The 27,805-nt window shown below is 35.0% G+C and overlaps 1 pseudogene; it reads left to right on the top strand.

Moving 5' to 3' along the window:
* The first annotated feature begins 1,294 nt into the window (after positions 1–1,294).
* LOC111097878 overlaps positions 1,295–27,805 on the top strand; it is a 187,714-nt pseudogene continuing 161,203 nt past the window's right edge.

Below are 27,805 nucleotides of genomic sequence, written 5' to 3'. Positions count from 1 at the left end.
ATGTATTTGTTGGCCATCTGTATGTCTTCTTTGGATGTCTGTTCATGTCTTCTCGTTTTTTAATTGGGTTATTTGTGGTTTTGGTGTTGAGTTGTATAAGTTCTTTATGTATTTTTTTTAAATTTTTTTATTTTATTTATTCATAGAGACAGACAGAGAGAGAGAGAGAGAGAGAGAGAGAGAGGCAGAGACACAGGCAGAGGGAGAAGCAGGCTCCATGCAGGGAGCCCAACGTGGGACTCGATCCTGGGTCTCTAGGATCACGCCCTGGGCTGCAGGCGGCGCTAAACCGCTGCACCACCGGGGCTGCCCAAGTTCTTTATATACTGATATATCATTATCAGATAAATCATTTGCAAATATCTTCTCCCATTCAGTAGAATATCCTTTAGTTTTGTTGATAGTTTTCTTTGCTGTGCAGAAGCATTTTATTCTGGTGTTGTCCCAATAGTTATTTTTGCTTTTGTTTCCCTTGCCTCGGGGCATTTATCTAGAAAAATGTTGCTACCACCATTATCAGAGAAATTACTGCCTGTGTCTTCTTCTAGGATTTTTATGGTATCAGGTCTCACATTAGGCCCTTAATCCATTTAGAGCTCATATTTGTGTGTGATGTAAGAAGGTAGTCTAGTTTCATTCTTTTGCATGGAGTTGACCAGTTTTCCCAACACCGTTTGTTCAAGCTGCCGTTTTTTATTGCATGTTTTTGCCTCTTTTGTTGAAGATTAATTGACCATATAATGAGTTTATTTCTGGGCTTTCTATTTTGTTCCATTGCTCTAGGTATCTATTTTTGTGCCAGTATCATACTATTTTGATGACTACAGCTTTATAGTATATCCAGAAATCTGGGATTATCATACCTCAAGTTTTGTTTTTCTTTTTCAAGTTTTCTTCAACTTTGTGGGGTTGGGCTTTTGGGGTTCCATATAAGTTTTAGGATTATTTGTCCTAGTTATGTGAAAAATACTGTTGGTATTTTGATCAGGATTGCATTAAATCTGTAGATTGCTTTGGATAATATGGACATTTTTACAATATTTGTTCTAATTCATAAGCATGGAATAACTTTCCATTTGTTTGTGTTGTCTTCAATTTCTTTCATCAATGTTTTATAGTTTACAGAGTACTGTTTTATAGCTTACAGAATAGAGGTCTTTTACCTCCTTGGTTAAATTTATTCCTAGATTCATTAATCCAAGAAACCAAAATTCTGAGCATCCACAACCCCCTTATTGCGCTACTCCAAGCTCTCCTGGCCTTTCTCACAGCAATTTGTAAAATCTTCCGGACTATGAAGAAGAGGAATCCATGCCAGCTCCCTCTTCAGATTCCCAACAGAGCCATCTACCTCATTTATAATCAGTACCATGCATTTTTCACAGCTTCTGCCTCAAGGGGGGTAAGTAGCTGAGAGTTGGAAGTGGAAGTGAAAGAAGCAATGCTCAGTCCTTTCTGCATCCCATAGTTTTCCAACTGTTCTTAATGTAAAAACATTAAGAAGAAGGTATCCAGGATTCAGAATATAAGTTTCAGTTCACTTCTTGACACTTCATGCCTCAAGAATTACAGGATATTAATATATCCATCATCTAAAATTTCACTAGTTATTATGTTTCTGCAATATTATTTTTCAGATAGATGTGGCTTAATTATGTTTAAGAATATGAGTTAGACATCTCATGTCCTTCCTGAGGGTTTGGGTTTTCTCTTTTTTTTTCTTACTTTATCATGGAATATAATATACAAAAATAGAAGAGTTGAAACATATATAAACATACTTAGGTTCAACAAAATCCCAATCTATTAAACTGTAAATTCATCAATGAACACCCTCAGAATTACTCAATATCTAATCAACAGTCTTGAAATCCATTACAACTAAATTCAACTTAATGGTATTCAAATTCAATATAACATTTTCTATTTGATTGGGATTCAAATTAGAGGAGACATAATTCATATCAAAATCAATTAGAAGTTTTGCTGAAACCAGTTCAAAACATGCTGTTCCATCTGAAGGAGCCCTGGCAGTCTACCTGGGAATGTGACAAAGAGTAATTCAGAATTAGCACAAATGGGTACTTATTATCTATTGTGTGAAGAACTTATCAAAGGCTTAGGAAGAGACATATATTTAAATCCCTCAAATCAAATAACTAAGATTTTTAGTATAAGATTGCACCTCATGAAAGTGAAAAGATAACTCAAATTTTCTGTTTTGAATTATGTGTTTCCAGTGCTCACTGCTCTTTAATGTTTATAGTGGCAATTTATTGGTAAAGGTCCTGTAAAACAGTATCAATTCTACAAAATTTAATGCATTCTCAGTCAAATGATCATTAATAACTTGAAATATGAAAAAATCTATCAACCACAAACATCAGTGCTATTTCAGGAGATGTGTTGTGAATGAAGGAAGAAAAAAGTATGTAAGTGTGAGTGCACACACTGGACTGTGTGTACAGAGGCATATGGACAGCCACAGGATGTAGGAGAACACAGACCTATTAATAAAATATCTACCAGAGCTGAAAGAACCTTCGTCCACTTACTAGATAATCTTCCTTAAAAATTCATGACCGACATAAGATTTTGACTGGAGCAGCTATTTTTCATATCTGGAGATTCTGTTCAGATAAAATCTCTGTGATAGCCAGTCAACCACTAATTGGGAATTTTTTTATGAAAAATGAATCATCATTAAAGTTGTTAGTAGGTACTGAAAATGTAATTTGTCATTTTTAGTTTAATGCCTACATATTGTCAGATTAGAAGTAAAACAAGAACACCAATAATGAAGGTAAACTAGATATTTACAAGGTAAATTAAATTGAGAAAAGGGTTAGAGGAGAAAAAAAATCTTTATAAACCTGATAGCCAGAGATTAATCTTTCCACCAAAAGTTTTTAGTTAATAATGACAGAAATGTCTGAAACTTCAATTTGCAAAGCCTGAGAAGTGCAAATTGTGGAAGTTTGTCAGACAGTGTATATCTAATCTGTTTTGAGAGCATTTGTTCTGTGAGACACTCTTTGAGAAGAGGTTGAGCTTGTGACTAAAACTTACTACCCACCCTCATTTCTGTGTTCTTGATATCCACTTACTGTGTACTATGAGACACCTTGCAGAAAAAAAGATATCTATTTAGCTTTCTTTAATTGACTTTCAATCAATCAGTGTATACTTGATAGAACAAATGTATGAAGCGCATTTCTGGAAATACCGCATAACAAAATTATATAGCTCTATTACTTTTCATGTTCTGATTTATATGCTGAAAGAAAGACAGAAAGACATAAATATTTAACCATCTGTGAAAAGGTAAATTGAGGGAAAGGGATATTAGAGAATCCTTGCATGATAAAATGTTACATATCATACATATCTTTTTTATATCAAAATATTTAACCCAAACTCCTATATTTTAGAAAAAGTCGGTTGTTTTATTCTAGGAGCTTCTTAAATAGTTTGTATATACCTTTATTATAATATGTAGTACAATTTAATTTAATGCTTTAGTGTCAAAAATAACATAGCTCACACAAACACATGCGCTTAATTTTTTTAATTAATACCGATAGACTCATCAACCAGATTAATATAATTTATCATAACAGTATCTAACAAATCCTTTGTTATACCTCATGATTTTATTCTCTGCTCTTCTTCCTTCAGAATTCACCACTACAGGGCAGCCCTGGTGGCTCAGCGGTTTAGCGCCGCCTTCAGCCCAGGGTGTGATCCTGGAGACCCTGGATCAAGTCCCATGTTGGGGTTCCTGCATGGAGCCTGCTTCTCCCTCTGCCTCTCTCTCTCTATATATATATGTGTGTCTCTCTCATGAATAAATAAATAAAATCTTAAAAATAAAAAGAATTCACCACTATAATGAATTTTGTTTCATCACTTATTGAGCATTTTTAAATAATATTTATCTTCTATAGATGTACCCCTGAATAATATATTGCTTATTTTCACAGCCTTATTGATTTTTAATTTCTATATCATAAAATTACCTATTTGAAGTATACATTTCAGTGATTTTAGTAGATTTATGGAATTATACCACCACCACTAAATTCAGTTTTAAAGCATGTCCATTACCTCCCCAAACTTCCGCCTTGATGGACCATAGTAAATCCTCATATCCACTTTTAGTCCTAAGCAGCCACCAATCTGCTTTTTGCTTCAGCTTCCATAGTTTTTGCCTTTTCTATATATTTTATACGTAGAGAATAATACAACTTGTGCTCTTTCATGTGTGGTTTCTTTATCATAGCAAGTTTTTGATGCTTATTCATATTTTTATTTGACTCAGTGATTCATGCCTTTTTTAATGTTACATAGTATGCCATCATTTACATATTCCATATAATGTTCCTCCATTAACTAGGAGCCTAATATGATTAATGCTATTTATGAACATTCACATTCAGACCTTTGTGTGCATATATGTTTTCATTTCTCTTGATTAGAAACCTAAAACTTGATTTACTGAGTAGTAAGGTAAGTGTACCTTTAAGTTTTTAACAAGCTGTCAAATCATTTTCAAAGTAACTGTATCAGCTAAATCCCTGCTCCAATGTATAAGAGCTATAACTTCACCTCACTAATGAATGAGTTTTGTCAGTCTTCTATTTTTTAATCATTTTAGCATATATTTAATGGCAACTCATTGTGATATTAATTTGTGTTTCTGTGATAAATGATCCTCAGCATCTTTTTATGTACTTATTTGCCATTTGTACATCTTTGGTGAAGTGTCTACTGATACATTTTTTCTTTAAATTTTTTTGGTTTATTTATGGTTAAATTGTAAGAATTATCTTTATATTCTGGATGGAAGTCCTTTGTCATATATATTCTTTGCCAATGGTTTTCCAGACTCTTGCTTTTTTTTTTTTCTGAGGGGTGTCTTTCAAAGCAAAAAACTTCTAAAAAAAAAAAAATAAAAAAAAAAAATAAAAAAATAAAAAAAAAAAACTTCTAATTTTGTGAAGTCCAAACTTTTGATATTTCATTTTAATATGTTTCCAATTTTTTTAAAGAATTTTATTTATTTATTCATGAGAAATCCAGAGAGAGAGGCAGAGACACAGGCAGAGGGAGAAGCAAGCTTCATGCAGGGAGCCCCACGCGGGACTCATCCTGGGACTCCAGGATCACGCCCTGAGCCAAAGGCAGACGTTTAACCACTGAACCACCCAGGCGTCCCTATGTTTCCAATTTTATATCTAAGAAATTTGTCCTATCTCAAGGTCACAAAGATTTTGTTTTTAACTCTGACTTCTTTTAGAGTTTTCTAGTTTCAGTGGATATATTTAAGAATACAACCTATTTTGACTTAATTTTGATATATAGTATAACATAAAATTCATTTTCAATCTGACATCATCTGTTAACAGAAAGTTCAGATTGGTTGCAGGATACAAGAGCAATGCACAACAATAAATCTCCATTCTATACACTAACATCCAACATGTAAAACCAAAATTAAAAACACTAAATCACTTATAATTAATCCAAAGAAAACGGAGTACTTAGCTATAAATCTAACAAAGCATGTGCAGAATATTATCCTGAAAATTCTGATGAAATATATCAAAGGAAACCTAAATAATTTGAGAGATATATGATATGTCTGGTTTGGAAGACACAATATAATAAAGGTTTCAGATGAGTTTTCAAGCCACGAAAAGACATGTAGGAATCTTTATGCATACTGCTAAGTGAAAGAAGCCAGTCTGAAAATGCTACGCACTCTATGATTCCAATTGTATGACATAAAGATAAAACTATTAGACAGTAAAGAGATCAACTTTTGCCGATGGTTTAAGGACAGGGGAAAAATAGATGACTATGTGTAGCATGGGAGATTTTTAGGGCACTGAATCTATTCTGCTTGATATTGTAACAGAGGACACATGACATTATGCATTTGGAAAAACCCATAAAACTCTACAGCACAAAGAAGAAACACTCATGTAACTTGGGAACTAAACTTAAAAATAATGGATCAATTATTGGTCCATCAATTTCAACAAAGCTACTATACCAGTGCAGGATGCTAAGAATAGGGAAACTGAGACAGGAAAAAGTGGACTATGAGAACTCTCTATTGCCTGCTCAATTTTCTTGCAAACTTAAAACTGTCTTAAAAATAAACTTCTCATTAAAAAAAAAATAACACAGAGTTGAGTAGAACTTGGGAGTGTATACATCTGGCATGAATTTAAAATGGAATATTTTAGTTAAAAATAGGGCAAACACTATATAAGCCAGACTGAGATATTGTCAAAGAAATAAAATACTGTAAATCACATAAACTTCAAATTTCCATTTAACATACACTTTTTTGCCTCCTGTTAAAAACTCTAATATTATATTCTTGAGTCACCTGATTATGATTTATTAATGAATGCTAGAAGAACTAGATCTCCTGCTGATAAAGTTCTATTTAATAAAACATTGGATAAGCGATAGTTAAAAATTGTTGATAGCAGGTAAAATCTCTGGGCTCTGAACATTTATAATTTATATTTGCTACCTCACTTCAGATCTATGCTACAGACTATTGAACCCTAAAATATATTTAACAAAATATAGAAAAAAATTTCTGGGTACCTTATTAAAATTGTAAATAAACTTTGGCAGCTATTTTTTATCAGGGCATTGAAGTACACACTGAAGTTGCATTAATCTGCATAGAAGAGATTTTCAATCCCCAGATTCCTCCAGAAATAGGTAAACATGTGAGACCTGGTGAAGTTTGTCCCATAGAATTCACTTCCTTCGAGTATTGGCCCAAATATAACATTCTAAGAGATATATCCTCTGACCTTTCTATTAAAACTGTGGCTCCCTCTAATTTCAGCATTCTGACAGCCCCTCCTACTCTGCCTTCCTATAGCACTTCTGCCTATGAATGCATTAGAGGTGTGTTATCTTAAAAGACCAAATTCTGAGTATAGGGGAGAAGGGCAAAGAAGTAACTTTAGGCAAGGAAATATGGTGAAGTGTTTTGAATAAGGTGGTTGTTTCTTTCAGCATTGCGTTTAGTATGGCTCTTCTGGTAACTTAATGATGGATTACCATAGACAGGCCATGCTACAGGCAAAATGCTCTGAATAATCACAGCAACAGGACTGATGGGCTATAACTATACTGCACTGTTACAGTCATTAGAACAAAAATAATTCTTTGAACCATCCAAAAAATGAGGTTTTTATTTGTATTTTTAATTTTTTTTGAAAATTAGGTTTTTAAAAAAAATCTCTGGATTTACAGTTTTTCTGTATGATTCTTTTTATTTAGACAGTGTCAACTTCATAGTGTCTTTTTTAAAAGTTTAAGATTTTATTTATTCTATTTATTTTATAAAGAGAGAGAATGAGTGAGTGAGCAAGGAGAGAGGCAGATAGGCAGGGAGAGAGACAAAGAATCTGAAGCAGACTCCACACTGAGTGTGGAGCCTTATGTGGGGCTTGATCCCACAACTGCAAGATCATGAGGAGCCCAAACCAAGAGTCAGATGCTTAACCGACTGAGCCACCCAGGTGCTCCAGTAATATCTTTTTAAAAATCCATTGTTCTCTCCAAATTTCATTCTATCTAGAAAGATGAATGTGGCATTTATGGCACAGAAGATTTTGAACCTACAAAATCCTTGAGTAAATCGTTAGAAGTCAGCAGAAGAAGCGCTAAGTAAAGACTTTTTCTACCCTCTTGTTAGTCTCTTGTTCAGTGGGTTTGGTCCTCAAGAATTTATGTATTTTTTTCCTCAGAATATTAACTATCTATTATAATTGTGTCTATCAGAAAGTTAAAAGTATAACGCACCCAGTTAATATGCAAAAGACTTGCCATATGGAAATGGCAAAGAGCAGCTTGGCCTGGTGTTATTGAAAATTGTGAAAGGCAGGAGTTCTGGATGTGATTACCATGGAAGTTTTGGGACTGGGTTGGCCCAGTGGTACTTGAATGTCACAGACAGGCTGCCCACAAAACTAACAGTTGGAAATGTCACCATGCAGATGACTTTTGAAATAAACAAAGAAAATGTAAACATTTCCATCTGGCTCTAACTTGTTCACCCTTGTGTGATGGTCAAAGGGGATTAGACTATCCAACACATGAGGCCACTGAACCTGCAGACCACTGGACTAGATACTCTATGTCTTCATTCCAAGCCTTTGAATATACTTGAGAGATCAGTGTTTGACCTGGAATAACCTGTGATGATTATATATATAAAATAAAAGTGCAAAGGAAAATTGACATTAGGGATCCCTGGGTGGCGCAGCGGTTTAGCGCCTGCCTTTGGCCCAGGGCGCGATCCTGGAGACCCAGGATCGAATCCCACGTCGGGCTCCTGGTGCATGGAGCCTGCTTCTCCCTCTGCCTGTGTCTCTGCCTCTCTCTCTCACTGTGTGCCTATCATAAATAAATAATAAAAAAAAAATTAAAAAAAAAAAAAAGAAAATTGACATTATCACATGTGCTTCACACTGCTGACATAATTTATCTCTTCTAGGTTGTCCCTCTCAGGGTATTCATTAAGTTAACCTATAAACTTTAACAGCAGCAAGATACAGATTTACATGACGTTAAAATTTTTTAAGGAGGTACTTTACAAATAATGGTAGGTAGGTGTCAGTTAGGTTTATGTTTGCTTTGAGAAAAAAAAAATCACTTCCTTCTTTGTTTAGTAGTCAATTATTTTGCAAATGAATGCATATAATAAAGACCAGATTTTTTTCGTAAATCTCCAAGTCAAAAAACCACATCAACAGGTATTAATAATTGGGAAGAAAAAAATCTGAAAAAAGTTTTTATTTTTCTGAGAAGCTCTATCTTATAGAAGGCACAGAATGAAAATGAATTAAGGGATTGACTATTGTAACTAGAATTTAGGCTCTTCCATTAATTAATTATATGCTCTTCGACAAGTCACATAATTTCAGAGTTTTACTTTTTACATCAGGAAAAATAAAAGCAATGGTAGGCAGTCTCATTGATCTACCTGTGTTACAATTGTGTTGTAAAGACTAAGAGATAATGAAATTAGAGAGTGCATTGTAAATACTCAAACACAATACAAATCAGTCACTATTGTTAATATCCGTTTGCATCGTGACAGAGAAAAGAAATATATTAACTGCAAATAAGCCCATGATAAAGTGAATTGTACCATATTTCACAGAGGGCCTGCCACTGACCCCATATGTCTAAGTAGACTCATATTCATGAATAACTGTGATTAGAGCCCACTAAAGCACTTGGTTTTAATTAATTTGCTTTTAGGTCTTAAAAAAATTGCTGAAGTTCTGCCATAAAATATTATTTCAGGTTCATTGCCAAATGCATATAAGTTAAAATCATATTTTAGCCCCCTTTCTACAAGTATTTTAAAAATATAAAACCCTAAAAATGTGTTTTCATTCTTTGATAACTTCTTTTAAAAATAAGTTGATAATTATCAAGATAGTCCAGCTAATTATTCCTAAATATTTTTGCAATCTTCTTTAAATTATTAATTTTAGATGTATAGTTTTCCATTGCTGCCATTCTATTATATATGGCAAATAGACTAGTGGGCACAATATCCAACAGCAATATTCCTCAAAATATAGATAAATATATGTGCTAGTACACAGATTTTTGACATATTCTTAAATCTAATCTATTTCTTTAAAAAAAAAGATATATTTTTTATTTTAGAGAGATAGCACAAGCTAGGTGAGAGGCAAGGGCAGAAGGAGAGGGAGAGAGAGAATCCCAAACAGACCCCCTGCTGAGTATGGAACCCTGATGTGAGGATCCATCCCAGGACCCAGAGACCATGACCTGAGCTGAAATCAAGAGTTGAACATTTAACCGACTGAGACATACAGGCACTCCTAATCTATTATATTTCCATTTCTTACATATCCCAGACTATGTGAAACATTTGAAATAGCCCATACTACTTATATGTGTTTACTTTTGTCCTCATAAGGATAAATATATTTTTTCTGAAGATTGTTGTAGAAAATTTTCTCTCTATATTCTGTCCTGAACATTATGTTCTTTATTCCTTTGTCAAAATAATTCTCAGTAATATAACATTAAACTCCTGGTTGCTCATTAGCAATAAGTTCTCATTTGTTATCAGTGAAAATATATGTATTATTTTATTGTTCCTTTACTAAAGAAATTTAACCTCCTTCTCAATAGTCTACATCAAAACTTACCCTATCACTTTCATTTTTAGAGTTTTTGATGCTTTTTTACAGAGTCCTTCAACATCCCACAATGAATTTTTCTCAGTTCTGTTCTAATTTAATACACATATACAGTATTGTGCATGTAGAGTTATGAAATTTGGAATGTCATTTAAAGTATTATTTTTATTCTGTCAAGGAAATGTTAATTCGCTGACACAATTTAAATGGTAAAATATCTTTGTTAATTAAAAATACTCAAAAGATAAAAAAAAAAAACAACCATGAATTACAATGACAAAGCTTGAGACTTTATCTCATCTAGCCATTAAAACTTAATCAGATTCTCATAAAAGTTCGCTATAGTGTCTGGGGTGATAAACACTTCCAAGTGCTGTAGTGTGATAGTTTTCCTACCCCCATGAATGTGCACTAAGTGATAGCTCCTCTTCCTAACTCTCTAGTCCTCAGAACTGAGACAATTAAGGAAATAACTTTTGTATATTCCTCCCAGCTCCACTCTTGAAACTCAAAGCTCCACTCTTGAAACTCATAGCTAAAAGCAAATAGGAATGCTCTTTGTCAGACTCTCCTCTGCTATACTAGAACTGCTTAAAGAAAGTATCTAAGAAAGGGCATATTTGGGGTGTCATAGCACAATGAACAGTGCCCCAGAGCAAACATGCTACAAACCTCTTTCTTTGGGTAGCACTGGCCAATCCTGAGTATTTCCTGGGAGCAGAAGTGGAACAGACCCCAGAGGAGGTTAAACTTGCAGAAGAGCCATGTTGGTTTCATGTAGTAGTCTGCTTTCATATTCATCCAGTTAATTTGTATCGGAAATCACTGGAAAGCAAAGCAATGTCAACCCTTCATCTGTATTCCAATTGCATGCTCACAGTGTCTTCTAAGAAACGGGATCTCAAATGATGTATTTCACAAGTAAACAAACTTGCTGGTATTCAAATAATATTTCACTTTGGATCAAACATGATGTGACTGTATGTTTGGAACCCCCCCCCCCAAATACATGTGTGCAGAATGTAAGTGTATCTTAAAGGACCCACAGTTTGTTATTTTAGGCATAAAAGGTAATTCAATTAAATAGGAAGTTCAAGTTGAAGTAGGAGATATGTTAAGAATTAGGTAAGGTGTAAAACGTTTTTATTTGGATATATTTAAACCTATAGCCAAAGACTTGCAATAAAAATCAAATTGAAAACATCTAGCATGAAAATGTTAAGAGTTGATGAAGAGGAAATGAAATTAATCAAGTATGGTCATCTGAAAGGATGCAGGGAATTGTGGGCACGCATCAGGATATCTAATCATCTTTCTCAAGATGATTAAATGCTTTGTTTTTTCAGAACAAGGACGTTTTGTTTTTTCATTCTGGCACCAACTTCTGTGGCCTTACTGCTTCCACTAATTTTCCTGTTTGTCCTAATGACTAAGCTGTTTTCAAAGCTGAGTGATTAACAATACAATGTGCCACCTTTGTTGTTTGTATCAGAAACTGGCTTGAGATTTCTTGAGCTTTCTAACACTAAACATGGTCAAAAGCAGTCCCTCGAGACTTTTGTGTCTTAAATTATTCATTTAGCTATTAGCACACAGGAGATAAACAATCATATGTCCTTGGAGAAAACCAAATAGGTGCAGAGAACTCTGGTATAAAAAATAAGACACAGAGGAGGAGAAAAAAAAAAAAAGATGACGATCTAATATACACCTGACAGATTTAGGAGAAGGAAAGTATTAAATATGAATTGGCTGAAATTTTTCCAGAGTTGATCGTTTACATTAATTTTCATATGCAGGAAACACAATAAATCTTAAGTACAATAAACGAATAGACTTGTGGGTTACAATCATAATGACAAGAAGAAAAAAGTTAAAGGCCAGAAATAAAAGGCAGATTGACTATAAAGCAAACATAACAAGACTGCAATGAATTTCTTAAAAAGCGATGATAGAAGTCAAAATATGGAAGAAAAAAAAATATGAGAGAATGTGGCCATGTGACACAGTGCAGATAGATACTCTGGACAAGAGTAGCCAGTCACCTCCTTGAAAAATTTAAACCTGCACTTAGCATGTAATCCAGCACATGCATTCTTGGGCATTTACCCCAGAGAAATTAAGTTCACACAAAATCCTATACACAAATGTTAATGACAACTTCATTTTAATAGTTAAACACCAGAGGGGCACCTGGATGGGTTAAGCATCTGCTTTCAACTCTGGTCATGAACCCAGGACCCAGGGATGGAGCCCAGCATGGGGGTCCCTGCTCAGCGGAAAGGGGGTCCGTCTGTCTCTGTCCCTCCCCTTGCTCAGGCTTTCTTTCAACAAAATAGCTTAAAAATATAGTTAATTAAAAAAAATAAATACCAGAATAAATACCATGAAATATAGTAAAAATAAATGAAACAGTTAAATACCAGAAAAATAATTAAATACCAGAAACAACCAAAATATCCTTCAAAGGATGACTGCTTAAACAACCATGGAACAGGGATCCCTGAGTGGCTCACTGGTTGAGCATCTGCCTTTGGCCCAGGGCGTGATCCTGGAGTCCCAGGATCGAGTCCCGCATGGGGCTCCCTGCATGGAGCCTGCTTCTCTCTCTGCCTGTATCTCTGCCTCTCTCTGTGTCTCTCATGAATAAATAAGTAAAATCTAAAAAAAAAAAAAATGCAACACCACTCAATTATAAAAAGGAACAGACCATTGAAATACACAATAATTTGGAGGGATTGCAAGGAAAATATGCCATGTAAAAAAAGTCAGTTTCAAAAGGTGATATGTTCTATGATTCCGTTCTGAATTACATTCATGAAATGGCAAAATTATTGAGATTAAGAACCATCAATAGAGACTAGTAGCTGCTGAGGGATGTGGGTAGAAGACTGTGGTTATACTGAAACCGTCCAGCCTTTGGCTGTGCTGATGGACAGGAGCTACACAGATGGTAAAATCGCATGGAACAAATACACGCAAAACTGAGTGCATGTGAAATGGCTGAATTCTGAATAAGGCTGATGAAGTGTATCAGTGTCAATTTCCTCTTGTACTATTGCTCTATAATTATGCAAAACGCCCCCCCCCCCACTCTGCCTGGGGTAGGTAGAGGGTATACTAGGATTGCTCTGCATTATTTTCTACAACAGCATGTAAATTGTAAATCTCAAAATCAAAAGTTTTTAAAAAGGTTACCTCAAGGGATGCCCGGTGGCTCAGCAGTTGAGCATCTACCTTCAGCTCAGGGTGTGATCCCAGGATCCTGGGATCGAGTCCCTCATCAGGCTTCCCACAGGGAACCTGCTTCTCCCTCTGACTATGTCTCTGCCTCTCTGTGTGTGTCTTTCATGAATAAATAAAATCTTTAAAAAAAAGTTACCTCAAAAATTAAAAATAAACAGATAAAAGGGGAGGAGGAGGATTGTCAGTCACAGATTCAAATGGAATTAGTTGCCAAGTTTAATTCCAAAACGCAGTTTAATTTGTAAGAGTATGAGTTTAATTATAGTATTTTAGTGCTGAAAGAAAAGAAATATCAACTTAGAATTTTATATGCAACTCCGTTATCATTCTTAAAAAGGCAAATAAATACTTCTTTTTCCAGAAAACTAACACTGGGTGTGTTCCTAATGTATCTCACTGTTAGGTTTGAACTGTTTGCTCCCCAAATTTATATATCAAAGCCCTAGCCCCACAGTGTGCCTGTATTTGGAGACGGAGCTGTTAGAGAGATAATTAAGTTTAAATAAGATCATAATGGTGGGTCCCTAATTTGATAGGACCGGTGTCCTTGTAGGAAGAGAAAGAGACACCAAAGTTTGCTTGCTCTTTCTCTTTCCATAAGCACACAGAGAAGAGGGTGGGAGACACAGCAAGAAGCCAGCCTTTCACAAGCCAGGAAGCAGCTTTCACCAGAAACCAACCCTGATGGTACTTTGATCTTGGACTTTTCCAGATCTGTGAGAAAATACATTTCTGTTGCTTAAGCAAAACAATCAGTGGTATTCAGTTATGGCAACCCAAGCAGACTAATCTAGTCACTAAAGAAACCGTTAAAAAAAAAAAAAATGCTCTTAAGGAGGAAGGTAGTTGAAATCAGGAATGGAATGAGGAGCAAAATCACTGATCCATTTCAGAGAAAATCCAAATAAATAGTGACTGCACAAAGTAACATCAGAAATAAGGACTGATTGGACAGAAATATGAAACTGGAGTGTTATTAATAAACAACACGTACATATGTATATGAAAATGATATTGATATTGAAGTATGGAAAAGATGTATTATCTGGAAGAAAAGCAGGGGTATCATTTTTGTCTAAGAAAAATGGCTTTAGTGTAAAAACTTACCAATCATTCACAGTTGATAAAACAGTGGAATTGAAAGATTATATTTGATACATGTAAATGATTCAAAGAAAAGTAAGAAAGGATAATTTGGCGTTTTTTTTTTGTTTTGTTTTTTATTTATGATAGTCACAGAGAGAGAGAGAGAGTCAGAGACACAGGCAGAGGGAGAAGCAGGCTCCATGCACCCAGAGCCCGATGTGGGATTCGATCCCGGGTCTCCAGGATCGTGCCCTGGGCCAAAGGCAGGCGCCAAACCGCTGTGCCACCCAGGGATCCCTTGAGTCTTTATATTGTTTGAGTACAAGATCTTTGTTAGGTATCTATTTTTCTGTGAGCTATCTATCTATCTATGTATCTATCTATCTATCATCTTTTTGTATCTTAACGAATCTTTGAATCAACAAGCTGACAAAGATACTCTGTTGTGTTTTATCCTAAAATAGTCATGAAGTTTTTTAAAGCCTTATTAAGGTCTTTGTGCCCTAAGGAGGATAGGAAAAAGAGTCTGGGCAGATGAAGCAGTGTCTGCTGTTCCCCCCTGCATTCAGTACTTGCAGGGGTGGAGAGTTGGGCAGAGACAGAGCTCTCTCCAGGTCTCCCCATCCCCCCTGCAAGAGCTTGCTGGCTTGCCAGAGGATGCAGACTCCCCATGTCTGCACACCTCCTCCCTCAGGGTTTTTTACTCATTCACATTTACACTCGCCTTTAGCAATTTGTTAAACAGTTGAAACCAATATTACATTGTATGTTAACTATTCTGGAATTTTTTTTAAAAAACGGTAAAAAAAAAGTTATAGGTGATCTTGCCAGTTTATACAGCATTTAGTGGCATCTGTCCTAGCTAAATAAATGCTTGGGTCTTGTTTCTCCCTGGAGGCCTTTTTCTCTCACCAGATTTCCAGTTAGTTGTTTGCCCTGAGAACGTGTTTCTCTGATAAGTTCGAGAAAAGCCACCACTTTGCAGTTTTCCCAGTATTTTTGGCATTATAACGATGGATGTTGTATTCTTTCCAGCTCTCCAAATCTCCATGTTGAACCTGCACCTTGTTCAAATTTATTATATTATTATTCATTAAACATTGTAATCACAGATATTTTACATTCAATCAACAACAATTTGTTTCTAAAGAGCTTAGAGGTACACTGTTGACACTTGTTTACTGTATCTTATCTTTTATGGGTTTATATTTTATTAATATTACCCCAGGGGCCTAATTTGGGATTGCATTCTCACAAAGAGGATAGTTTTGCTTATGGCATGACCCAGGGGACCACTTCAGACCACTTCCAGTCTTGGAGCAACATCCTGAGGTTCAGCTTTCTCATTTTCTGTGGACCCAATATTAGGTCTCAAATCCAGAACTGGAACATCTTGTCTCCAGGGGAAGCCCCAACTCTTCTTACTTATGAGTTTTTTTGGTTTTTGTGTTTGTTTGTCTTTAGCTGTTTTCCTTCTTGTGTCTCTAGTGATGTTCTTTAAATATGTTTTATTGAAAACCCAGTTCTATTATAATGAAATATATATAAAATAAAAAATATATTTTAATAAAATATTAAATATAAAATAAAATATATATTCATTCACATGGTTTGACCTTATATTTTTGGTAAAATATTTCTCCAAAATAAATCTTCCACTATATTGCCAGAAAACCATGTTGTTGTCCTTACTTTTTTGTATACCAGTCATGGTAATGCAGTATATTTTTTAAAATGAGAAACTTAGATGATTACAATACTTCCAGGTAATGGGACCCTGTTAAGCAATGCATGCAATTCAGAGTGTTTATAATATATTTAGACTCAAATAACCAGTTCATTACTTATGGGAATTCATAAAAAGACAATTCATAAAGGCAACATGAGGCCATATTTTGAAAGCTTTAATATGCCAGTTTAACATCTTTGGTTATAGGATGTAAGCAAATTAGTGTCATCAAAGGATTAGTAATGAGAAAGGATCCCAGTGAAAATTTGACATCATAATACAATTCATTTGCTACCAGAGTAGAGATAAGACCTGATGACAGAACTTGAAGTTTAGGGAAATGCCAAGAAGTCTTTATAATATTATATGCATGAAGCGAGCAGAATTTATTAAAATCACAAAAATAGGAGTAAGAATGCAAAAGAATGTGTAAGAAATGCCAGGATTTCAGATCTGACTGGGTAGAAGTGGATGAGTGGATAAAGCCAAGGTGAGATAAAGCTAAGGCAAATCGCCCCAGAGAAAGAACATATAATTTATGAACAAAACGGAAGAAAATGGGATGCCTGGGTGGCTCAGTGGTTAAGCGCCTGCCTTTGGCTCAGGTCGTGATCTTGGAGACCAGGGATTGAGTCCCATGTCGGGCTTCCTGCATGGAGCCTGCTTCTCCCTCTGCCTGTGTCTCTGCCTGTGTCTCTGCCTCTCTCTCTCTCTCTCTCTCTCTGTGTCTCTCACGAATAGATAAATATAATCTTAAAAAAAATAAAAGGAAGAAAACTCTCTTCTGGCATCAAACAAGTAATATATGTAAACTGAGTCATAATATAAACACATAAACTCATTGGAAGAATAGAATAAAATTAGAAGGAAGGTTATGGTCATTTTTAGCCTAGAATTTGTATAAAGGTAAAGCTACAGATAAAATTATTTTCTTAAAAAATTATTTTCTTGTTTCAGTTTGAGTTAAAGAAAGCTCTATATATAGCAAAGATTTTTGTTTTATTTTATTTGTGTTACATAAGATAGGACATTTCACATGCAGATGTTGGGGTCTACAGGAAAGTTAGCAGGCTTCTTAATATTCTGATAATCCATTATATTTGTGAAAAGAACCTCAAGAAACATAGTCATACTAAGAATTTAAGCAATGCTAGTATGATACATTATTGGTTGCTGCTTTACTACATTCAATTGGCATTCTGTTTCATTGTTTTCATTCACTATAGAGTTTGTGTGGTGCTTTTTGTTTGAAAATATTCACAATGCATAATTAGAAATTCAAGATGGCATACATCAAAATACTTTCACAAGAAGAACACATTCTTTCACACAATAAGTTCTTTTCCTTAATTTTTAGAACAGCTTTGAAATTCAGCAACTGGAGTGCAATACTTTTCTTAGCTAAGTGAGAATTCTTGAAAGTATTGCAGACAATGAATATTTAAAGAATGATCTGTTGTGTAGTTGACTGCAGTTTCAGTTTTTATGATTTCTAAGTGCTGCCAACTGAAAATATGACAGAAATTAAATACACTAGCCCATATCCAAAAGCAAATTTGTATTAAATTATAAATGGTAGGGGTACCTGTGTGGTTCAGTCGGTTAAACACCTGACTCTGTTTCTGTTCAGGTCAACATCGAGCCCTGAATCAGGCTCCGTATTTACTCCAGAGTCTACTTTGGATTCTTTCTCTGTCTACCTCCTGCTCACTCTCTCTCTTTCACATAAATAAATAAAAATCTTTTTAAAAATTTAAAAATATATATAAATGGTAAACTAAGACAGCATTTCTAGATCAGTATCATTAGAGTACAAATAAAGTTCCAACAATCCACTAAAAATAAATGAATAATTTTATTACTGTGGCAATACCTATTCAATTCTATTTATGTTTATTCTTTCTATGCTCTGTATCATAGAACCATATATCAGTAATATCAGGAAAAGTCACAGAACATCAATCACAACAATCATTTCAAAATAACATCATGTTATGTTTTGTGTTGAATTGTTAATCCAAAAAAGATATAGTGAAGACTTATTACTATGAATGAAAATGGAATGAAAACTTACTTGAGAATAGGGTTTTTTGCAGATGTAATTAAGATAGGAGTTGAGATTATATTGGCAATGAATGGGGCCTTAATCCAATATGAGTGGTGTCCTTCTAAGAAGAGGGAAACAACACAGAGGCACAGAGGGAGAAAGCCATGTAAAAACACAGGCAGAGATTGAAGTGAGGCATCAGCAAGCCAAGGATTGTGGGGGACACCAGGAGCTACGAGGTAGGCATAAAACTCATTCTCCCCTAGAGCCTTCAGAGAGAGCATGATCCTGGCAACTCCTTGATTTCAGACTTAGCCCTCCGAAGTGTGATAAAATAATTTTTCTTTGTTTTAAGCCATCAAGTTTGTGGCACTTTGCTTTGGCAGAGCTTGGAAGCTAATACTGTGGAGTTGGAAAAGAAATTATCTTAGACAGACATTGAGAAAAATACATTCCAATTACTATTTGGGGGAAGGGGGCCTTATTCATCTTGTCTATTTTTTTTACTTTATATAAGAAAATGTGGTTCTAAGAGTTGAAGTAACATGACAAAATCATTTATATAAGAAGAGGAAGCGCAATGAGGAAAAATGATAGTTTATTTCAGTTTCAGAACAAATGGTATTGTCAATGACAATTGACATGATCTGATGACCAACACACAAGACTCAAAGTAAGATGACACTTTCCAGCTCTGGTCCTGTTACCTATTAATTTTTTTAAAGATTTTATTTTTTTTATCCCTGAGAGACACACTGAGAGAAGCAGAGATATAGGCAGAGGGAGAAGCAGATTCCCTGCAGGGAGCCTGATGCAGGACTCGATCCCTGGACCCTGCGATCATGTCCTGAGCCAAAGGCAGATGCTCAACTACTGAGCCACCCAGGCATCCCTTCTGTTACCTAATACTTATATGAGCTTTTAAAAAAATTAATTTTCTTAGCTTCAGTATACTTTTCTAAAAGGAAGAGATTGAATGAGATATTCTCTAAGATTTATTCCAGGCCTGACCAACTATTACAATCTTTGTTTTTTTTTATTAGATATTAATATGTTTCTCTCTTTCACTAATAATTGCCCATAAGTTACCTTCATAAGTACCAAAAAAAAGCCATAAAGTCACTGATTGTGCTAATTAATCCATTCCAGCTATTTACATAAGAAATCAAATATTCTTCAAATAATGAAAAATTCTTGGTATAAATTTCAAGAATTGGATTGACTCATGAACTATTAAAAGACGCAGGTCTAAGACAAAATACTCATGGAAATATAAAAGATACATATTCAAATTACTTTAATTTGGGGGTCATTTATGACAGGAAAATGTTCCACTATTTTAAAAAGCCAAGTATTACAAAAGAGAGTCTGGCACATGGTAAACACACTATATTTTTTAATTCTCTCCTTCTGACCTTATGAGAGGCTAAAGATATAATTAGCCTAAAGTAAGCAATTTCTGTCTTCATGGATCCAAGAGATATTCTGAAAAGGATAATAGTTGAGAGTACTAGAGTTAAGGTAAAAAATGAAAGTGAAATATTTTAGGACTCCATGCCCATGGAAATTATATGCTAGGATACTGAAAATATTTACCACTGTGATCAATAAAAGACTGATAGAAAACTAAGAAAAAAGGAAGAAAAGAGATACCAAGAACCTGAACTCAAACTGCCAAGGGATCAAGTGTCCACTTGGTATCTAAAACAAAGTATTGAATTTATTGTTTGCTAAGCAAGGGAAAGCTACTCAAGAGAGGCTATGACTGATTGCTTACTTTCAGAAGGGTATTCACTCAAGGGAGGAAGTTGCCAATTCAGCCAATTTCAGAAATATAGACTGTCACTGATTTGCTGGCCTCCAGAAGTGTGGTCGCTAAGGGTAATTGATCATATGGTATGGCTTTAAACCTTGCTCTGGTGGTAACTTATTTTTATGACCAAATAATGATCACTATTTTCCTAGGAGAATAAGCATTTTTCTCAGGGAACATCATCTTGCTACTTTGTTAATTGCTAGCCAAGTAATAAATGAACTTTTATTTCCCAACACATTAGAAAATATATTTGGACACTTTAAAAAATAAATTTCCATAACTTGATATTTAATTCTGGAAAACTCAGAATATATTATGAAAAATGTGTGGGTATTTAATCAAGAATATACTGGTACTATTTTGACATTATTAAAAATAGATTTTTTGCCAGAGATAATCTTTGTTTTCCTTATTTGGTAAACTCTTAAGATTAGATCAAGAGTTGTCAAATAATGAAGACATCAGAAGACTAGGGTTTGCATGCCAACTCAACTCCTCACTGATTATAAGATTTTCATAGTACAATTAATTCCTACAGTATGTATCAAGAGCATGGGCACAGAGACAATTTAGATACGTGACCTCAATATTCTTAACTATAGCTTTGGTTCCAAATCCCTAACTGATCTATAGTAGCAAATTTGAATGGGAAATGTATGAGATTTAAGGAGTCTTGTTGCCCCAATTCTTAAGGCTCAGTCTAAAGGCATTTCTCAGCATCTGACCCATATACTAGTGCCTTGGTTTTCCTTCTGATATTCATGATTTTATATCTTACTTGGTCCTTTAGAATGCAGGGCCTGAGACAGGGATTAAAGCTATGATATTCTATTTTGGAAGGTCAAACCTAAGGAGAGGAGAGTTATTAAGAGACAAAAATTGAGCTAATTAAAAGAGTGATGTAACGTGATTTAAGATGAGATGTAAGATGAGCAGGTTGCTTTGTTGGTATTTCTGTCCGCCATGGAATCTGAGATGTCTTTCAAAGATTTACGAGGAGAAAGCACATAGAAGCACAGTCCAAGAAAGAGAGATTTCATCTGCCTCTTGTCAAGTTTCCTGCTTCCCATCAGCTGTGTGATTCACCTCCTCACCTTTGAGTTATATACACGATCTCTCTCAAATCTGCTCAGGAAGATCTATCTCATGCCAACACTGGTTAGAATTACATCCAAGTCTGGAATTAAAGAAGGGACAAATCCAGAGAGGCTCTGGGTGGAACCTGTGAGCTATGTAGACCCAGCATTTCAAATTCATCTAGCTGGATTCTTCAGCTGACTGGTTGAGCTCCAGCAAGGAGATAGAGCATTCTGCAAGACCTCTAGTGTATTCTGGGACCCATCCCCGCATGAGGGTTAAGGCAATGCTAATGGTAGACTTGTGACAGCTTGAGAAGGAAAGAGGTAATAGTCTGGCAATCTTGCAACCTGGATTCAGATCCACACAGAGTTAATTCAGGTTTTGGGCTGTTACTGTCCTGCTATTCTGCTTCCTTAGGAGAAGAGAAACACAATGTGGGCAAGTGGCATGCTCAAGGTCCTATGGTCAAAGATAGTACGAGTAGAATTAGAATCTTCATGTTCTTATTACTGAATGAGAGCATGGTCCAATATATCATCTTTCTACCAATTAAATACACTTGAAAATGTATAGATTAAAGTAAACTTGATTCACTTAATTGCTTCCTAAGATGTCACTCAACCAAAAAGTAAATGTTCTTCCTCTGCAAAGATTATGGGAATAATATCAACCTCTCCAAATCAGGTTGTATCATTAAATAAGTCTATTTGGGGCAGACTGGGTAGCTCAGCAGTTTAGTGCTGCCTTCAGCCTAGGGCCTGATCCTGGAGACCCAGGATCGAGTACCACATCAGGCTCCCTGCATGGAGCCTGCTTCTCCCTCTGCCTGTGTCTCTGCCTCTCTCTCTCTCTCTCTCTCTCTCTCTTTCTCATGAATAAATAAATAAAATCTTTTTTAAAAAAACAAGTCTATTGGTTGTAATGTTCTTTGTTAAGTGTGAAGTGCTATATTACCAAATGTGTTCAATACCGAACTTAATAATATTGATATCATACCACTTCTAACAAGTGGGTTACAATATTTCGGGGGAAAAATAACAACTTAAGAGGAGAAAAGAAATGAGAAAAACATACTATTTGTCTCAGAGGTATGATCATAAACTATTCCTAGAAAAAGTTGTTTCTAACTGAGATTTCAGTACTCCCCCCAAAATAATTACCAATTGAAGTGAACAGGCAAAAACAGATGAATTTTTTTAACTTTGAAATTGCTATCTGGTAAAGATTGTTTTAAGATTTACCTTTTCTTTTCCTATAATTTCTTCTTTTTAGTCTCTTCAAAATAAATTTGACCATAACACTAATTATTGGATTTTTCACAGCCAGCATGCGAGGATTGCCACTGTGAAGATTATGAACTTTCCTCATAAGGAGATTTCAAATATTGTGTTTTTCCCCTAGGAAATTTCAGAAGAGCTTAAGTTCTTGATTGAAAAAAACAAAACCAATTTCTCTTGCATTGCCATTTTGCATACAAATTTAGTGGCTGTCTAATAATCCTTGAAAGTCATAAGTGGCTTTTAAACCTATTTTGATGGCAAGGTTTTAGAAAAGAGATAAAATAAAATATTATTTTAAAAATTGTTTTGGCTTTCTTGAGAGTCAGAATCATGTGAATTTCAAGTAGAATTAGTAAAAAAACACTATACCTTAGTTAGGAAATAGTTAAATGAATCGAGTTTATTTTAAGCTATAAACACTCTAATGTATTTAATTGGTAGAAGGTAGTGGGCCATGCTTTCATTCAGTAGTAAGAACATGAACATATGAATCCAAGTTGCAAAATTGCTTTTTGCCTGAATGACTTTATGAAATTTACTTAACCTCTCTATGCACCAATTTTCTCATCTGTAACGTGAAGTAAATAAAAGTATTAACTTATGAAGATATTATGGGGATTAAAATGAACAAATGCAAAGTACTTAAAACATTGCCTGGTACTCCGTGAGCACTATATTAGCACCTGGTAATGAACAGGCCAGCTGTTTTACATAAATACATTCTTTAAGTCTTACAACAGTCTTGTGGAGATGGTAGAGAATTTACTTTTTCCAAATAAGAAACCAAAGCTCAGAGACCTTCAAGAACCTACTAATAATGATTACTTATTTAATGTGTGGTAGAGCTGGTATTTTTAGTCTAGGTCTGTTGTGTTCTAAAGCCTCTGCTCTTTCCATTATGTGTTCCGGAGCCTCAAGAAGATCACATTCTAATGGGAGAAACAAACAGAGTTGAGTATAAGTAAAACCTGACCTAATGTATCTCTAAACCTACTGTCTCTGATATTAGAACTACAAAGTGCCATCGGAATATTGAGAAAGAAGTAATAAATGAAAAAATGAGGTAACATTTGAGTTATTTGTGGAAAAATAAATAGCACTTAATTAGTGGAGAAATGGCAGCTAGACCTTGCCAGTCCAGAATTGCTTGTGAACTATTTTCCACTGACTCATAGTCTAAGATGTGTGTAGAATCACTGGGTGACTTTTCACAGAGTGCCTGGTGGTCCAGTGTGGACGAAGTGGTTTATGGAAAGGTATGATCCTTCTCTGGTTATCTCACAAATTAGTGAACATTACATGGTTTACTCCATGTGGAAGTGCTTTCCGAGCTTCAAACTGCACAAAATGACTTCAAATTAGAGAAAACTAGTGGTCCTAGATACTAAACCAGTTCCCATTCCCACTAACCCGTGCCTGAAAAGCTAACATCTGGAGGGGCATTTGTAGTGAAACATTAACCATTAAAGACACTTCGATAAGCATTATCAGTTTCTAACTCATATGGCTAAATTGTAGTCTCATCAATCGAAAGTTAAGTCCTGTTACACTTTTCTAAATCCCCAGAAACTGCATTGGACAGTCAAGTATTCTATGACACTATGCTAGTTACTGTAATATGAACAATGTGCTTCCTCTTAAGTATTTTAGAGAAAATTTATAATAGTGTGCTGATTTAACTTCTGGTTTTCTAGCCTTCAATATTATTAAGCTCAATTTTACATTAAGATTAAGACAACTGTTGTCATCATTCATGCATTTACTGATTCATCAAATATTTATTTGGTGGTTGGGCCTGTTCTGGGGCTTGGGATATACTAGAGAACAAAACTCCCTAATTTGCTCAGTATAGCAAAGGAGGAGAGAGAAAAACAACAAATACAATAAACAGGTTAGTATTGAATGATGTTAGAGTATGGTATAAGCCATGAAAAAATAAAGGCACATAGAAGGAATGAGAAGTGCTAGCTGCAACAAAGACATGGTTGTAGTTTGAAATGTGGTCATGACAAGATCTGTTGAGAAAGTGATATTTGAACTAACACTTGAAGGGATGTTAGTCATGTGACTATGTGGTGGAAGACTTTCTGGATGAGACCTACAGTCAGATAAAAGCTGAATACAGCTGAAGAAATATGAGCCATGGCTATAAGAGTAAGAGATGAAATTGGAGGATGACAAAGAGACTGGATTCTGTAGAGACTTACTGGCCTTTTCAGACTAGCTTTTATGCTGAGATGGGAAGCCATTTTCAGGGGTTCATCAGAAAAGTGACATGCGCTGATACTCATTTTAAAGAGCTGATTCTGACTGCTTTGGTGTGGATACCTTATAGAGGTCAAGAGCAGAAGCAGAACTAGTTCTTAGCAAGTTATATTCTTTAAAAAAAAAAAAAAAGATTTTACTTATTTGAGAGAGAGAGGGAGAGCGAGCATGCATAAGAGTGAGCAAGCACCACAGGTGTGAGAGGCAGAAGGAGAGGAGGAAGCAGACTCCCTGCAGAGTAAGGAGCCCAACTCGGGGCAAGAAGTTATATTCTAAAGAGATACAACTGACTTTCAGTTTCCCCATGCTTTTTCCTTGACTCTCTTCCTGATTATCAATATGACCTTGATCAAATTGCCACATCTCTCCCAGCATGCATTTTCTTATCAAAACAAAATTGATTCAAAAAAATTGTTGCTCTCTTTCCAGCTCTGACAATAATGTGAACCATGAATCTACACATTCTTAGAAAAAACAGTTTTCCCCAGTACTCAGTAAAATGCTGATTATTTAAAAAATCATTGTTTAATTTCCTTGTTTGGGGCAGGCAATTGTTGGTCTTCAAACTGCTGAAAACTTGGTTTTAATTTGACAAATATTTGCTCAGTTGAAATAACATATCTGTTAAAAACAAATCTCATGTTTGTGGCTATTTTGTCAAAGGAAGAGAGAATCCAATATGATGATTGTGAAGAATTTTGAGATAACTCAAGAAGTTATAAAATGAACTGATGTTTTATTTCACATCTATCATCACAGCTGTCAGTAATATACAGTGAAGAAAGAGAAGGGTTGAACATCACAGCGAATGTAGCAGGTGAGCCTCTACTCTGTGAGCCTCCTCTTTTAGATAGTTTCACTTTATAGGATATTAAATATGATCAGATTAATTTTCTTTTCATCTACTTTTCTTAATTTTCTGTATGTTGATTTCTCCACAGCTCTCTCACTTCCAGCATCTAAAAAGACTGTATTCTCAAATCAATTCTTAAGTCATTTTTTTAAAAGATTTTATTTATTTATTTATTTATTTATTTATTTATTTATTTATTTATGATATACACAGAGAAAGAGGCAGAGACACAGCAGAGAGAAAAGCAGGTTCTATACAGGGAGCCGGATGTGGGACTCGATCCTGGGTCTCCAGGACCACACCCTGGGCTGAAGGTGACGCTAAACCGCTGAACCACCCGGGCTGCCCTCTTGAGTCATTTTTAAACAAATACAAATATCACGATAAAAGTCTGGCAGTTTGCTGGTAAGAAATATTATACATGATGGTATTTAACAAAAAGTCAAGCAAATATGCAGTAGAAAAATTTCAATAATCTAATATATATAGTATGATATAAACATATATACATATATAAATGTATATATATTTTACATATATATAATAACTGGAAGAGAATAATATGAATAGAAAAATGAGAATTACAAAGAGTCATAAAAAGTAAAATAAAGAAATTCAAAACAGATGTAGAATATATTTATTAATTCAACAAGTGCTTATTAAGTAATATGTGCTGAACAAATTGCTAAATATTAGGGATAGAGTAATAAATAAAACAGTAAAAAATGAAAATACTTCCCTTATGGAACTTAGAATCTAAGGGGAAAGAAAAACAATAAATAAGAATGTATTCAGTCCTACGTTTACTCGAGGACTAAATAGCAGAAAATGTATGTCAGACAATAAATATGCCAAGAATGGGGGAATAAAAAAGCTAAAGCAGTTGAGATCATACAAAATCATCAGAGGAAGGGGTGATGAATTTCAGAGAGGGAAGCCACGAAATATCTCAAGGGAAGAGGATTGCTGAGACAGCACTGGGAGCAGAGAACTAGCCATATAGCCATGTGGGGGAAGTGTCCAAGCAGAGGACACAGTGAGCTGGATGTGCTGGGTGTTACCTGACATGGTCAAGGAACAGTTTGGCCTCAGTAGGGCAGTGTGGAGACAGAAGAAGAGCAGAGGTGCATCAGATGAGTATCCCAGCCACATCATGCAGAGACTTAAGTCTAAGACTTTTCTCTCCTTTCTTTCTTCCTTACTTCCTTGCTTGTTTTTGTCTGAATAATATAGATATCTAATGGGTGGCTCAAGGAGAGTGACATGATGTAATCTAAGGTTAAAATAGATCACACTGACCGTTTTGTTAGGAATAGATAGGAGAATCTGTTCCTATTTGTAAATTATAATACCCCAAACTATTAGATTGGCTTATCCGTTCACTTAACAGCCATTTCTGGCTCCCATTATGGCTATCAGTGTAACATTGAAAAAAAAAAAAAAAAAACCATGAAATCCTCTGGGCCCAATTTCCTTATTTATTAAATAAGTAAATTGGATCAGAGACTTAGACTTTCTCTAACCCTGCTGATTTAAGATTCATGAATCAGAACAAAATTTCAAGACTCTTTTTTTCTGCTACATATTTAGGCTGAAGGTGGCCATAGGCAATACCAATTATGCCACCAGAAACTTTGCATACTGATGACAGCAGCTCATTTTAGCATTAGTGTTATATAGTATTCAATACTCTTATTTTTCTTTGAATGCTTATGTGCATACAAATCATTTCTCTGATACTATTCCCAGCCTGAAACTATTTGCAGAAAGTACTATTGCTAAAAATTTCTCAGAGTGAGACCTATGACATAAAATTGTCATTGCAACCTCAGGATTTTTTATTTCTTAGAGAGTGTTAAGCTGATTTTAAAAATATATATTTCATAGCATTCTAAAAATTGCTTTCTTGGACATTTGATCATCACATTCTTCATAGACCTTTCATGGTCCTAGCATTAAGAGAGGTTCAAACACCTGACATCCATTCTACACAGACTATTTAGCAGGTGCTTATACAGACACAATGCCATTATGCCACAGCAGCAACCCATTATGTTAGTTTTTACTTTCTATTTCACACAGCAAAAGAGTTTTTTAAAATATAGAGAAGTTACATATCCAATAAGTGCTGAGCAGAGATTTAGGCTCAGACCTGGGCTCAGATCAATTCTATGTGA

The sequence above is a fragment of the Canis lupus genome, chromosome 1 (genome assembly GCF_011100685.1).
Source record: "Canis lupus familiaris isolate Mischka breed German Shepherd chromosome 1, alternate assembly UU_Cfam_GSD_1.0, whole genome shotgun sequence".
In the NCBI taxonomy this organism is placed as follows: Eukaryota; Metazoa; Chordata; class Mammalia; order Carnivora; family Canidae; genus Canis; species Canis lupus.
This window is presented reverse-complemented; position numbering and strand designations above follow the sequence as displayed.